Below are 14,615 nucleotides of genomic sequence, written 5' to 3' on the forward strand. Positions count from 1 at the left end.
TTATTCCTCTCCCACCTCCCTCCAAGTCCTCCCGATGTCCCTGCTCTCAAATGTTGTGTTTGTGTCCTTCCCCCTCTCTCCCCATCTTGTCTGCCGCTCCCCTTGTTTTTTGTGTTTTGTGTGTCGGTTTGTCTTTTTGTGTGATTAATGTTAGCTCTTTCACGAGCCTCGATCTTGTATACACAAAAAAAACAAAAACAAAAACATCTTACCGTGTCCTCCACAAAGAGAAGGCGAGCTATCGCCGGCACTCTGAACAAGTTGTGGCCTGGCATGCTCTTCTCCTCTGCCGTTACGGAGGCATCTTTTTCCTCCTCGGAATACGTCCTCCTCGGCATCTTTTTCCAGAAGAGCCCTGTCTCGTCACAGTTGAAGATTTGCTGGGGGATGTATCCTTCGGCTTCTATCAGTTCGGCAAAAGTTATAATAAAATCTTCAGCTGCCTTCACATCCGAGCTTGCTGCCTCACCATGCCTGATGACGGAGTGAATGCCGGTCCTCTTCTTAAAATTATCAAACCATCCCCGACTGGCTTTGAATGACTCTTCCGATGCCTCGTCCGTTGATGTTCCCGCCGTCTGCTGCACCAAATCCCCGTAAATGTCTCGTGCCTTCTCACAGATGATGCTCTCGGTCACGGTATCTCCTGCGAGCTGCTTCTCCATCAACCACACAAACAACAACTTCTCCATCTCTTCATGGACAGAGGTCCGGAGCTTTGAAATAATCGTAACGCCCTTGGCTGGCGTTATAGCCTTTATCGACTCCTTCTCCTTCAAAATCGTACATATCGTAGAAGTACTACGATCGTACTGCCTCGCCAAGTCGACAACACGCACACCTCGCTCATGTTTTTCAACGATTGCGTGTTTTATATCCAAGCACATCCTCCTTTTCTTCTTCTCAGCACTGCCCTTGGCACTCAATTTCTTAGGACCCATGGTTAAAACTAAGAAATTTTCCAAAATAACCAAAATGCGAAAACAAAGCAGCAGCGATATACGGCAGAGATGCTTGCACGGCAAGATAACCACGTGACCTGAACGCTCGTTGGGCCACCTAGTGGCGGGTGGCGTCAGCTCGTAACTCAGATCTCGGCTCGCATCACAAAGCAAAAAACCGCCCGAGCGACGGCTCGTATCTCGGAAAACTCGTAAGTTGGTGCACTCGTAAGTCAAGGTTTCACTGTATATATATATATATATATATACACACATATATATACATATTAGGGTGGTGCTCAAAATAAAAATTTTTTAAATATTTACTGGGACATAGCTTTATGTTGTTCCTTTTGTTCCAAAATGAAAAGACACCAAATATGAAAGCAATCTGATTTTATTTAGGGGTGCCACATCAGCCTTCAAACTAAAGGTGTCTACAAAACTTTTCTATATATGGATCGAAAGCAAAACCAGAAGTTTGTTTTATGAAAATCCACCCTCCACTCACTTTCTTTGTATTCTAGCAAACACAAGTTACAATAGTTGCACAAATAGCACTATATTGCTATGAAAACTCAAATTCAATGATAACAATCCAAATGTTCAGTTCATAAAATGAAGAGACACCATATCACATAATATTTAAAAACCCAAATATAATGAGAAATGTAACTCCTATTTCTGGGCCTGTTTCACCACTGTTGCCTTCTTGGCATCGGGGTACATCTTCCTGTGAGCAGCAACAACTTGGAGCAGAGCTTGCTTTTGCTCTTCATCCTTTGTAAGGAACTTATTGTAGTCTTGTATCAATGCGACACCCCTTTCTGCCCTGTCGTTCACCACGACTAAGCCACTGGCGGCTTTCTTTGCTTCCTGAAAGCTGGTTTCTTGCTCCCATGAACCAGGATCCTTATCCATCCAATCAGTTGGGGTCCCTAGGATGCTGAAGAAATGCTTGGTGTGTTTTGTTATGAGGCCAGCGATTGACAGGGCGGTTCCTCGTTTGATAGCTGGTCTCTTTGGAGAGGGGTTTTCACCATCATTTTTCAATGCTTCAATCATATTGATCTTGCTTTCTTTGTCAATTCTGGTGTCAAAGAATGCAAATGCCACTAGTACTGGGCTCATGTACCACGTGTGGCGGCCAAGTGCCTTCAAGGCTGCCTGAGCCATCTTCTGATTGATTTGTTCAAACTTTTCCAACTTCTTGAAGAGGTTAATGTCATTCAGGGGAGCCTCAATAGCTTGTGGAGCCCGAAACCAAGCCTGTACATACACAAGGCAGACAAAAATGTTGAAGGCTCGGAGTTCTCTCGCCTCTCGAAGTGTCAAGTGGAACTCTGACCGAAACATGAACACCTGTAGTGAATATAGTGCTTTTGCCATCCATCTGGCTCTGTGCATTGCTCCTGGAGCCATGATCCGGATTCCACGAGGTTGGATTCCTCCCATGTAGATGACAGTCAGTTCTAGGAGTTCACGATAATCATCTCGTGGCTGCTGATCTTTCAAACACACAAGAGCAAATTCCAGAGCTTCATCCATCATGTCATTGTTCTGTGCAAACTCAGCTGCCGTATCAGGATCTGTGAATCCATTTTTTGGTTGGTGATGGGCAATGGACGGCCACTCCGCCTGAAACCGCTTAAAAAGCTGGATGTCAGGGCCTGATGAAGGACCGAAAAGAGTGGTGAAAATTTCTCCCAGAATGATTTCGTGCGCATGATGGCGGCAAGCCAAATGAATTAGTTCAGTCTGTAGCTTCTTTTCAATGAGGACAGCAGCCCCTCCACGAACACCTGAATTGCTGGCCGTTGTGTCAAAAGACAAAGCCTTCACCTTGCCCACAAGGTTCCAGCTCTTCAGTGTGTCCACTACAGCGGTTGCCATAGCTTCTCCTCCCCCGTCAGGTAACTTGGGAACATTCAACAGCTGCTCCATTCCATGGTACTGGTTGGACACAAGGATTGGAAGACGATCCACCTTTACATGCACAAAATCTCCAGTGACATCGCTGGAGCTGAACTGTATGTATAATATATTGTATATAACTATATATATAATGTATAATGTGTATTTATGTATATTTATTATTTAATGTATATTTTATGTATAAATTTAATTATAATGTATATATATTGTATAACTATATATTTATTTATTATATTTAAATTTTAATATATTATATTTATTTTTAATATATTATTTAATGTATTATATTTGTCTATATTTGTATAATTGTCTATTGTATAATTGTATATATAATGTATAATATAATATATATTATTATTATTTAATGTATATTTACTATATATTTATTTTAAATATTATATTTAATGTATATATATAATTATGTATTTATTTTGTGTATATACAGCCCAAAAAATGGGAATTCCTATTTTTGCATGGGGGAAAATTCATCACTGATGTGGCACCCCTAAATATTATTGGATTCCATTCAAATTTGGTGTGGTTTCCTTTGACACCAAAAGGAACAAAAATAGACCATGTCCCGGAGACAATCTGCATTTTGATTTTTTGAAGCCCACCCTAATACATATATATACATATATATATATATATATATATATATATATATATATATATATATATATATATATATATATACACACACACACACACACACACACACACACACACACACACACACACACACACACAACAATCCTGACTTGGCTATTTCGGAAGTACATTCAAATTTGGATACGAAGCCTGGTTTTGGCTTAGCATTTAGGGTGCTGGCTTGGGATCCTAGGATCCTGGGTTTGAATCCCATTCGATCGCTGAATTAACACCAGGGGGGTTGACTCAGCCTGTCATCCTTCCGAGGTCGGCAAATCGAGTACCAGCTCACTGGTAATTCCCTGTGTGTCACAAGAGGCGACCAACAGGGTTGGCGGCAGGAAGGGCATCCGGCCATAAAACATTGCTTCAAAAAGGGGACCACGGTGCCCGAAAACGGCAGAGGCGACTAACAGGGTTGGCGGCAGGAAGGGCATCCAGCCACAAAACATTGCTTCAAAAAGGGGACCATGGTGCACAAAAAAGGCCAATGGCCTAACTCACCCTCACCCAGCATGTTTTGTCCAAATCTGTCCATAACGTTTTGAAATATCATGCTATATACCGTTACTGTCCCATCTTTCATTGATGGAGAATCACTTAAAAAAAAAAAAATTTTTAGTATCCCGATCCGGATCCCAATCTTCACCAAACTCAAATAAATTCGTCCTTGTCACAAATTCCACTAAATTTTGTCTGAAGCCATCTAACTTTTTGAGATATCGTGCTCACAGACAGACAGACAAACTCCGGTGAAAGCATAAAATCTCCATCCTTATTTGGTGGCGGAGGTGAAAATCCATGAGTTTCCCTTCTCACTCAAATGATTGTCTTCTTCATGTGGTCAAATTCAATGTCCACCATTCTCTTTTCCATAGTATCATCACTCTAGCCATATAATACACTGAGTGGTTTGCCGTTACATTTCCGAGCAGAAGTACCTATTATTCCATCTGCCTTGTATTGTAATGGCCAGGTAAGGAAGAGATGATGATCGAGATAATCTTACTGCTATGGTAATCTCACTACCATGGTAATCTCACTACTATGGTAATATTACTACTATGACACTACGATTACCTACTTTCACCAGAATAGAGCGCGTGAAAGTATGTCAAGGAGGGATATCCCAGTCAGCCTTGCCATACTGGAGAACTGTGCGATAAATGGATGGGTGGTAGTGGATGGTGAGGAGCAAGTTATTTTGACTTCAATGTTGGCATGATCTGAATTTCTGAGTGGAGCCAAAACCCTCGCAGTTCAATCCCTAGGATTCGAGCACAAAAACCGATCAAGAAGGTACCTGTTATCAGTAGTGCAGTCTGGAATTAGTGTGGGGGCTGAAATTATCTGCGTAAGGTCATGTGACGCAGCAAAATTGCAAGCACTGACACCAGAAGCACAGCATGAGCATAGCATAGCATAGCATAGCACCTGAAGGATAGCATGAGCATAGCATAGCATTGCACCTGAAGGATAGCATGAGCATAGCATAGCATAAGTATAGCATAGCATAGCACCTGAAGGATAGCATGAGCATAGCATAGCACCAGAAGGATAGCATGAGCATAGCATAGCATAGCAACTGAAGCATTCGCATGAGAGTGGACAAACCATTCTTTTTGATGGAAATTAAAGTTTCAAAGAGCATGATGTCAGCTGCTGGGTGTTGGGAGAGCGCCATGTCTATGCTTTCAGAAACAGCGTCAAAGATAGCACAGTTGTGTGATTATGGAGATATATACAAGAAGTAAATGTACGTAATGGAATATAATAGAGAGGTGGAGGGTCATGAAGTCGGATGCTTCCTTTTTGAGACTGACCACATGCCCAAGTGGCAAGGAGGTCTTTACAAAAATAGAGTCGAAGGGAAGGAGGAGAATCAAATATATGGAGGACAAAACCAGGCAGAGTGCCATAGTCATACTGTATGAACAAAGGAAAAAGTGACAAGAGCAGAAAGCTCAGTTAAAACTTCAATAAAAACAACTTAAGACCACAGAGGACAAAAAGAGGAGACCAATTCAACCCTCTCCGGTGCTTTACCACTGAGTTTGGGATCCTATACTACCGGGCTGTCATGACCTGCAACATGGTTTTGGCCTGTACCCTTTGGAGTGGTAGGTCACTGAATGTCGTTCAGCAGTTAGTAGGTAGGGGGAGAAAAGCAGAAGCCAAGGCCCCAGCACATGTAACAACCAACCCTTTACTTTGAAAGAAGTCCTGCAGTTTCTTCACAGTGCAAGTGGAACTGGAAGGGGTAATCTTGTCCGTATTGAGGCAACAGGAGCTGCCTCTATGCCTGTTGCTGGCAGAATGCTGGCCAAGGCTGATGAGCTCTGCATGCCCAGGTTTGAAATCAGAGTTGTCCTCCTCGACAGACTGCCGGCCAAGGCTGACGGGTTCCACGTACGCAGAGCAAGCCTGGCTTTAAGGCGCCAGCCGCACCACTGCATTTGGTTAGAAACAGTGGTCAGCACGAGAAGCCATGCAGTAGGAGTTTGATTTGAAGAGGCTGTCTGAGATGCAGACCAAATGTGATTTTTTTTGGATGAGGAGTTGCCCAGGTCTCCACCCCCATCCCAGTAATTCATTAGCCTTGGAGTCCCATATTACTCTGATTTTATCATTGCTCTGATTGCATTATCAGGTTTTTATGTCCAGTGTTTCAGTTTCCTTCCAATTTGTCCATTTATTTAAAATTTGTGTGCGTGTCTGTGTTTGTACATGTACGTGTACTCTAGCCTATACTGTGACTAGTAAGTGGTCTGATCGTCTTGGAGGTTCCTTGGGCACGAGTGCACTACCTGATGTCTTATGGTGTGTTTGCTGTCCAGGCAGCAGCTTCTGAATTATAAAGAAGATGACCAGGTCGGTCACATTTTATATAAATCGCCTTTGGACATTGATGCCTTTTTTTCTGTTTTCCTTCGAGAGATTAATATTTTACACCTAAACCCCTCAATACCCCCCACCATCACCAACCTTTTCACATTCCCTCCACCGGGATGATAACAAAATTAATTTGAGAACCCTATTATAATTTAAATTAGTTGTCTGAATGAACGGTTAACATTTAGTTGGATGGCAGGCATATTGTCGTTGCGATTTTGTTTTGCTTTTATTTTCAACTTGTAAACCTCGACATTTCCAAATCAAATCAATACAAATGCAGTGGCTTTCTTGGATAACTCCACATTGCACAACCAGGATGCAATTTAATCACAAAGTCTATTTTTCACTTCGGGGAAGGCATACTGTACTTAATGTCCTGCAGTGAATTGGGCATGTGGCATTCAAAGTCAGCCATCGGTCTGAACAACATTTTCTCCATCATTTTGGAGGTAAATCATCTCCAGTTTGACGGTTCAGAAGAGGAATGCCATGACCTTGAAGCAACTTCAATAGCAAGCTGCCCCAGTCATTTTAGCTTGTTTTGGTGGCACAAAGCAAAGCTTCCAGAAAAGCATCTTATTTGGCCGTTCTAAACAATACAGTATCGCTTGAATCTGCTACTGATGAAACAAACACTCGGTAGAGCGGATATCTCCGCTAGGCTGAATAGTCCACGTTTCGTATCCCACTGATAGGCCAGATCTGCATGCCGACCTGGACCAAAATCTAATCTGCTTGTTCTTGGCACCAACCAACTCATCAACCAAGTTTTGTCCGAATCCGCCCATAACTGTATCGTGCTACATATAGTTTTTGACCCTATCACTCAATGGAGATGAATCACTTTAAATTTTTTTTAGAGTAACTGTTACGCATTACAGTAACTGCAAGGTTCGTGTTTCACGTTGTTGTGCTGTTTGTGAAATCCTTCTACCTAGGGTGCTGGATGTAAAACTTCCCTAAAACCTGAATTCTGATGGACAACCAAATCCACCCATTAAGCTACCATATTAAGGGCAATGAACGTAGAGCAGCAACGAAGGTTGGAAAGGGTGGAAATGCGAATGGTTCGGTGGATGTGCGGAGTATCGTGAGAGAGAGGAAGACAAATGATGAATTGCGAAAGATGATGGGAATAGAGCTTGTGGTTGATGCTGTGAAGATGAACAGGTTGAGATGGTTTGGTCATGTGTTGAGGAAGGATGAAAGTGACTGGTTGAGAAGAGTGATGGAAATGAATGGAGAAGGAAGTAGAGGATGGGGAAGACCGAGAAAGACTTGGCTAAAGATGGTGGAAGAAGAAATGCGGGCAAGGGGGTTAACAAGGAGAGATGCAGAAAATAGGGCAAAATGAAGAAGATTGTCATGGGGACCGCAAGGCTAACCCCCGCTCTTGCAGGGAAAATGGCCTTAAAATGCATGTTGTTGTTGTTGTTATAAGCTACCCCACCAACTCCGTTAACTACATTAACAAGAATAACTACTACCCAGGTCTGATCGTGTTCACCTTTCATGCCTTCACTGTGAACACCACCCACAACATTTACAATACAAACAGAGACTCGACGACACCACTGAGGACACCTGCAACCAGTTCCAGGCTGCTCCACAGACAATCAAACATATAAAGGAAGACTGCGGGGTCCTGGCTCCACATAGGCAAGATGACACCATCTGGAAGTGAGGGATCTTTGGGTCGCGCCTGTGAGACCGATTGGCTATCTCCGTGCTGCTGGTCTGTTCAACCCAAACTGACTGGGGCAACACAACAACAACAACAACTAGATGAACAAACTGAATACCGTTGACAAACTTTATTTATGAAACACATGATTGCCTCTTATACTGCATCCTCCTCTATGCTCGTCATCCAGCAACCAATCAACGTTTTTCATACCAACACAGAATCCTTCTTTGTTAAATGTCCTTTAACTCGATGTACTTGGCTATGTTAACCTCATCAAAATATGAAGAACATCTATCTTTAAACCTGATGGATAAATTAGTTTTCCAAACCTTATTGTTGCATTTTAATGTGGCCAAGGCTGATGCCTCAGAGTTAGAGGCTGATGCCTCTAACAAGAGTCCACGTGTCTTCTTCACTCGAGCTCTAAGCCAAGGCCACATCCTTGATCGTGGAAGTCATTATTTTTCAATTCCTGAAACAAAGGAGTGTGAGGAATTGATATTTAGTAGACATACCAGAAAATATTGACTCGATTTGGTGATTTAATTTTACCTTTTTTTCATTGGTCATGAGGGTGGTGACACAACTACATCGTCTGTTTCTTCTTTCTGTGCTCTCTCCATTGATCTGCTGCTGATGCCTGTTCATGGACATGTATTTTTTTCCATCCTTCCATCAATAATGTTTGGCTTTATCTTGATGAGAAATCCAGAATACGCAACAAGGATTGTGGTTTCATAGGGAACGTACATTTTTCCAATTCGTGATTACCAGGTCGATCCTCCTCTATTCTTCCTCTGCTGATTTGTTCGATAGACGTTGAGACGCTCTCTTTTTAAATCCCCTCCTGTGCCTTGACGTATGTCAAACTTGGGCATTTGTTGTGCCCTTCCTTTGATAGCTGTTTGCAATGCCATATGCAAATCATGCACGTATAATTCACGCTAACTATACATTTCAAACATGTCCTTCCTGGCATGTACATTTTATTATGCCATGGTCTAAGTGAAGCCTGGAGGTATTTTAATGGTTAAGGTGGCTGGCTTGATATCTTAGGGTTCTGAGTTTGAGCCCCTGTCATACAGGTGAATTAACAACAGGTGGGTTGATCCAGCCTGGTATCCTTCTGAGGTCAGCAAAATGAGTACCAGCTCTGCCAAATCTCTGAGCTACTTTTACAGCCCACAACAAAATGGTGGTGCAACATCAAGTGGGGGAGGTTGGATTTGTCTCAAAAGAGGGCAAAATATCCTGCATGCAAAATAAAATTTGGCTTCAACATTATTCATGCCTGTTTTCCTGTAATTTTAAAAGTGAATGATGAGCTTTTCAAATGCAGCGAGGGAAGTGTCTGGCATAAACAGAAGACAGAGGAAGGAACGGACAGACACCATGTTTCACAATATATTGTCGTGTTTCTACCCTGTTGTGAACACCGCAGGGCGACACGGATGACCAAACGAGCTTTAACTCTGAGGCGTTCAGTCAAAAATATAGTGGTGTTATTTACACGCGAGGGAAAGGAGAATGACGAACTTACCTGGACGGCTTCAACCAGATGTCTTCGCACCTGCGATAATCAATTCCACTGACACGGAATTCAAATTGCAACAAATAAACATGTTTAATGAAAATAAATACCAGCAAACAAGAAAATGCACGATAAAACTAATATCCTAAATGGGAGCGCCCCAGACAGACTCCGATACAACACAAGGGAATGATAAGGAAATAAAATGCCCCCCTCACTCCCCCCCCCCCCCGACCCCTTCAAATCTCCCTCCGCTCCTTTTTGTCCATTTCTCCCCTCTCACGCCTCCTCCTCAAAGCGTCCTCCCTGCTTCTTCTCCCTTCCAACTCTCACCTCCATCTCCCCCAGCCTTCTTCCTCGCTCTGCCAGCCCCCCCAACTCAAACAACACCTCACTGTGCCTCATCCAATCACCATCAAATCTTTTGTCATCCTCATCCTTCCCTTTCTCCGAGCTATTCTGAAATCTCTGACACACTATCAACAGCTCTCCCTACTTCCTCCTCCTCTTCCACATCTCACCCTACCCCTCGCCCCCTACCCCTATTCTGTATCCGATGCTCCCCCTTCCTCTACATTAACAGTATGGACCTCTGTTACGGCCTGAAGCACACCAAGCCAAGCCTTCAATCACACTGTCTTTATTTATGGATTATCACACGAAAAGCTCTTCCTACACATAAAACCAAGAAGGGAGAAAAGAGGGGAAAACCCAAATAGGCCAGTCCAAGAGTAGGCCGGTCCAAGAGTATGCCGGTCCAAGAGTAGGCCGGTCCAAGAGTAGGCCGGTCCAAGAGTAGGCCGGTCCAAGAGTAGGCCGGTCCAAGAGTAGGCCGGTCCAAGAGTAGCCCGGTCCAAGAGTAGCCCGGTCCAAGAGTAGGCCGGTCCAAGAGTAGGCCGGTCCAAGAGTATGCCGGTCCAAGAGTATGCGGGTCCAAGAGTATGCCCGTCCAAGAGTAGGCCGGTCCAAGAGTAGGCCGGTCCAAGAGTAGGCCGGTCCAAGAGTAGGCCGGTCCAAGAGTAGGCCGGTCTAAGAGTAGGCCGGTCCAAGAGTAGGCCGGTCCAAGAGTAGGCCGGTCATCTTGCACTTCAGACCACTTGTTTGAGTGTCATTGATGCCACGCAGTTGGACCACGTGAGAACGGCCCTGCTGGCCAAATAAAAGCATTTTTGTTTATTATTGTGTGCTAGGGACGAGAAGTTCTGCAAGTTTAGATGGCCCTGATGCTTCAAATGGCCTGTATGCTGGTCAGGGAGCCAGCCGGTTTGATAGACGCACACAGAAGAAGCAAGAAGCAAGCAGCAAGTGCCATTGATGAGTGTGTTTTGTTGTGTTTTCTCTCCCCTCCAATCTTCTCTTCCAAAAAGAACAGGTCCTGGGTCATATAATTGTAAATATACGTACTTGTAAATATAAGAACGCTGCCCACCGGCTATGTGTTTAGTTTGAAATTCCGGAAATACTCGGGCAGTTGTGGGTGTGAGTGTTAGGTAGCTGCTCAACGCAAAGGAGGGACATATCTAGTGTTAAAACTGTCGCACACTTTGGTCAGAGTAAATGGTAGGGGGAACCACACCTATGTGTCACATTTAAAAGTAAGGTTAATTTTGCATGTCAGGCTCTACCGGTCGTTCCATTGGTGGGTTCGATTCGGGACGAGTCTGGCGAGAGAGGGGTGTATAGTGTTGTGGTTTTGGAATAAAGGATAATTCCCCCTCGTCGGTGGATGCACCACAACATAAAGCCTCCCGATAGTTCAGTTATTTCTTAGTGAATGTAAGCGTAGTCCTATTTGTGTTAGTTTTGCGTTGAGCAGGCCCGTGAGTAGGGCGGTTCTTTTGGCGATAGCATGCCACGTGGCAGGCCTGAACAGGTCTGGCGAGGCCGAAGGGAGGTGCTGCAGGAGGGAGTGGCCGGTAAGCAACGAGCCGCCTCAGGGCTCGAGGGGAGTGGCTAACCACGACGATGAGAGGTGGGGTTTGGAACATTCGAGTCGGCCGAGGCGGAGCCATAAAACCCTGCTCCGAGTCCCCCCACCTCAGATGAGTTCCCTGTTTGACGAGAGTTCCCTGTTAGAGTGAGTGGAGTTGAGGTTGAGCATGCACGAGAACGCGCTGCAGAATGAGTGCATTGAATTGCCGGTGATCGAGATTGTACACGAACTTGCCCCATGCCCCATGCCCTGCGCTCTGCGCTGTATTAATCACACGCTCGAGAGGACGACCCGTGCCGGGCCACAGACGCGTGATTTCCTCCTGCCTGCCTTCTCCTGCATACGTGCCGTGACCGCTAGAGAGCCACACCGAGCGAGCTGCCCGATGGCAAAGCACGTTTGGCGCGCAAACTTCTTCTCTTCTTTTCCCCGTGTGCGTGAGTGGGCCCTGTGTCTGGGTATTAGTTAAGATTGATTAAGCTTCTGCTCTGTGTCCCCTTTCCTTCTGTGAATCATTGTACATTGTAAATAAATTGTGTTCTTCCTCTTCATTTTGACCGTTCCCGTCCCTTCCATTGATTGGCCTCGCATGGTACGACTAGAACCCCTCGAATCGGGTTCCATAAAAGTAACGGCACGAGTCACGTGATACGCATACCGCTCGGCGTACTCGATTAAGCGTGGCTTGTGCGAGGTTCGGTCCCCGCTTTCGTGGCAGCGTGGGTTAAAGGTACGTGCGACGTTGACCCGATACCCTTTTTCACGTTTGCTCCGGAAGTGGCGATTCGGCCTCATGGACACGAAGACCCAGGGGGGAAAAAAGGGGTTTAATTCCCCCTTTGTAATGGGAACGGGCTTCGGACGATCCGCAACAATATATATAATAGATGATTTTGCTTCAAAGGAACTTCAAGGCAGAAAGAGACCATTCGGCAATCAAGCCTGCACAATTTATTTTTTTTGTATACAAGATCGAGGCTCGTGAAAGAGCTAACATTAATCACACAAAAAGTCAAACCGACGGGGAGAGAGGGGGAATGAAAGAGTGAAGGTGAGCAGAGAGCTTAGATTTTGGCAGTTTAACCATAAGAGGGTTGCTGGCAGATCTTGTGCGACCTGTAGGAATATTTGGAGGACAGAGCACAGAGAGAGCTGGGGGAGCAAGGCCGGAGAGGAGTGGTTAGAAGACAAAGACCACCAACCTGCCTGCTTTGAGTAAGTGAAAGGCCCTCGGAGTTAGCTTCATTGCAGGAGATTCCAATGATCCTGAAAGTTTTGGTTTCAACAGCGTGAAGCCGAGCTCGGTATGAGGCAGGAGCACGGGCCCAGAGGGGGGAACAGTATTCCATTGAGCTGCGGATGAAAGCCTTTTATTTGGCGAGGAGCTCAGGTGTGCCAAGGAAGGACTTCACACGACGGAGGTTGCCCAGTCGGCAACTGGCTTTGGAGGCCAGCTTGGAAATGTGTTTTTCCCAAGAAAGATCATGGCAGATAGTGAGACCCAAAAGCTTGAGCGACAGAAATTATTGGAGAGGATTGTGGAGAAAGTAGATGGGAGGGTTGTCCAGTCGGTCTTTTCGGAGAGACATAGTAAGAGTGTGAGATTTGTCAGGATTGAAAGACATGTTCCACTTGTTTGACCAGCCTGTGATTTTTTCCAGGTCTGCAGAGAGTGAGGAGGCTGCAGACTGCTGATCTGAGGGATGAGGAATGGAGCAGCAGAGAGTGGAGTCATCAGCAAAGAGATAGAGAGGATTTTCCAGAGAGTCGGAGAGATCATTGATTAAGACCAGAAAAAGCACAGGGCCCATAACACTGCCTTGGGGAACTCCAGCCGAAACAGGAAAGGGAGATGAGAGAAATCCTGAGAGAAATCCAGGGCAATGTTTGCCAAGCTCTGAGAATTTTTGTTTGTTGAGTTGTCAAGGCTCGTGGAAGAGCAAAAACACTGAATGGATCAGGATGCAGCAGGCCAAACGGAACAGTAGATAGGGGGTCCTTGGTTGACACAGTGTGCTGGAGTTGAAGGACAAAATGGAGGGAGACTTGGCCAAGCAATCGGTGTGGGGAGGAATGGGTTGCACGGGATGGATATTTCCCCTTCTCTTCCTCCCCCTCTCATCCCTCCCCTCCCTCTCTCTCTGCCGCCCTCTCCTCTCTGCCCCACATTCCCCTTTCCTCTCCTCTCTCTAACCACTCTCCACACCCACTCCTCTCTCTCGCATCTTCCCTCCCCACTCTCTTTTCTTTCCTGCCACCTCTCTCCCTCCCCCCCCTCTCCGCCCCTCTCCCCTCTCTCCCCTTTCTTCTCTCCCCTCTCTCCCCTTTCTTCTCTCCCCATCTCCTATCTCTCCCCCTCTCTTCTCTCTCCTCCTCACTCCTCTCCCTCTCATCTCTCCCCTCTCTTTTCTCCTCCCCTCCTCTTTCTCCCCATGTCCTCTCTCTCCTACTCACCCCCCTCTCTCTCTCATCTCTCCCCTCTCTTTTCTTCCCTGCTCCTCTTTCTCCCCATGTCCTCTCTCTCCTCCTCACCCCTCTCCCTCTCATCTCTCCTCTCTTTTCTCCTCCTTTCCTCTTTGTCCCCCTCTCCTCTCTCTCCCCTCACCCTCTCCCTCTCATATCTCCCCTCTCTTTTCTCCCACTCTTCTCTTTCTCCCCCTTCCCTCCCCTCTCCCTCCCCTCACCCCTCTCATCTCTCCCCCACCCAAATACACACACACACCTACCTAGTTTGATTGTGTTGTTGGGTAAATATAATGCCCACTCCACAAGCTCCCACATTTCATATAATTTTGATGCAAATGCCTTCCTTTAATTTGATCATGGAATGAATCGTATTCATCTTGATATAATATAGCTTTCATGTTTTCATGCATGGTGTGAAAGCACAAAATCAAAGAAAGCATTACTCACACAAGGGAATAAATATTTCTCACTTATGTATCGCATCGCATTTATCTTGAATCCAAATGCATATTACACATGTCTCATACCTAATTTCCTGCAGTCTCATGCGATCTCTTATTCTCACATTCTCACATT

At 45.2% G+C, this 14,615-nt stretch overlaps 1 protein-coding gene across 1 annotated transcript in view; it reads left to right on the forward strand.

Moving 5' to 3' along the window:
- The window catches only part of LOC137423806 (dedicator of cytokinesis protein 1), a 968,048-nt gene that overhangs the window by 511,097 nt on the left and 442,336 nt on the right, over positions 1–14,615 (forward strand). The gene's annotated exons all lie outside the window — the stretch shown is intronic.

The sequence above is a fragment of the Myxine glutinosa genome, chromosome 3 (genome assembly GCF_964187855.1).
Source record: "Myxine glutinosa chromosome 3, kmMyxGlut1.1, whole genome shotgun sequence".
Taxonomy (NCBI): Eukaryota; Metazoa; Chordata; class Myxini; order Myxiniformes; family Myxinidae; genus Myxine; species Myxine glutinosa.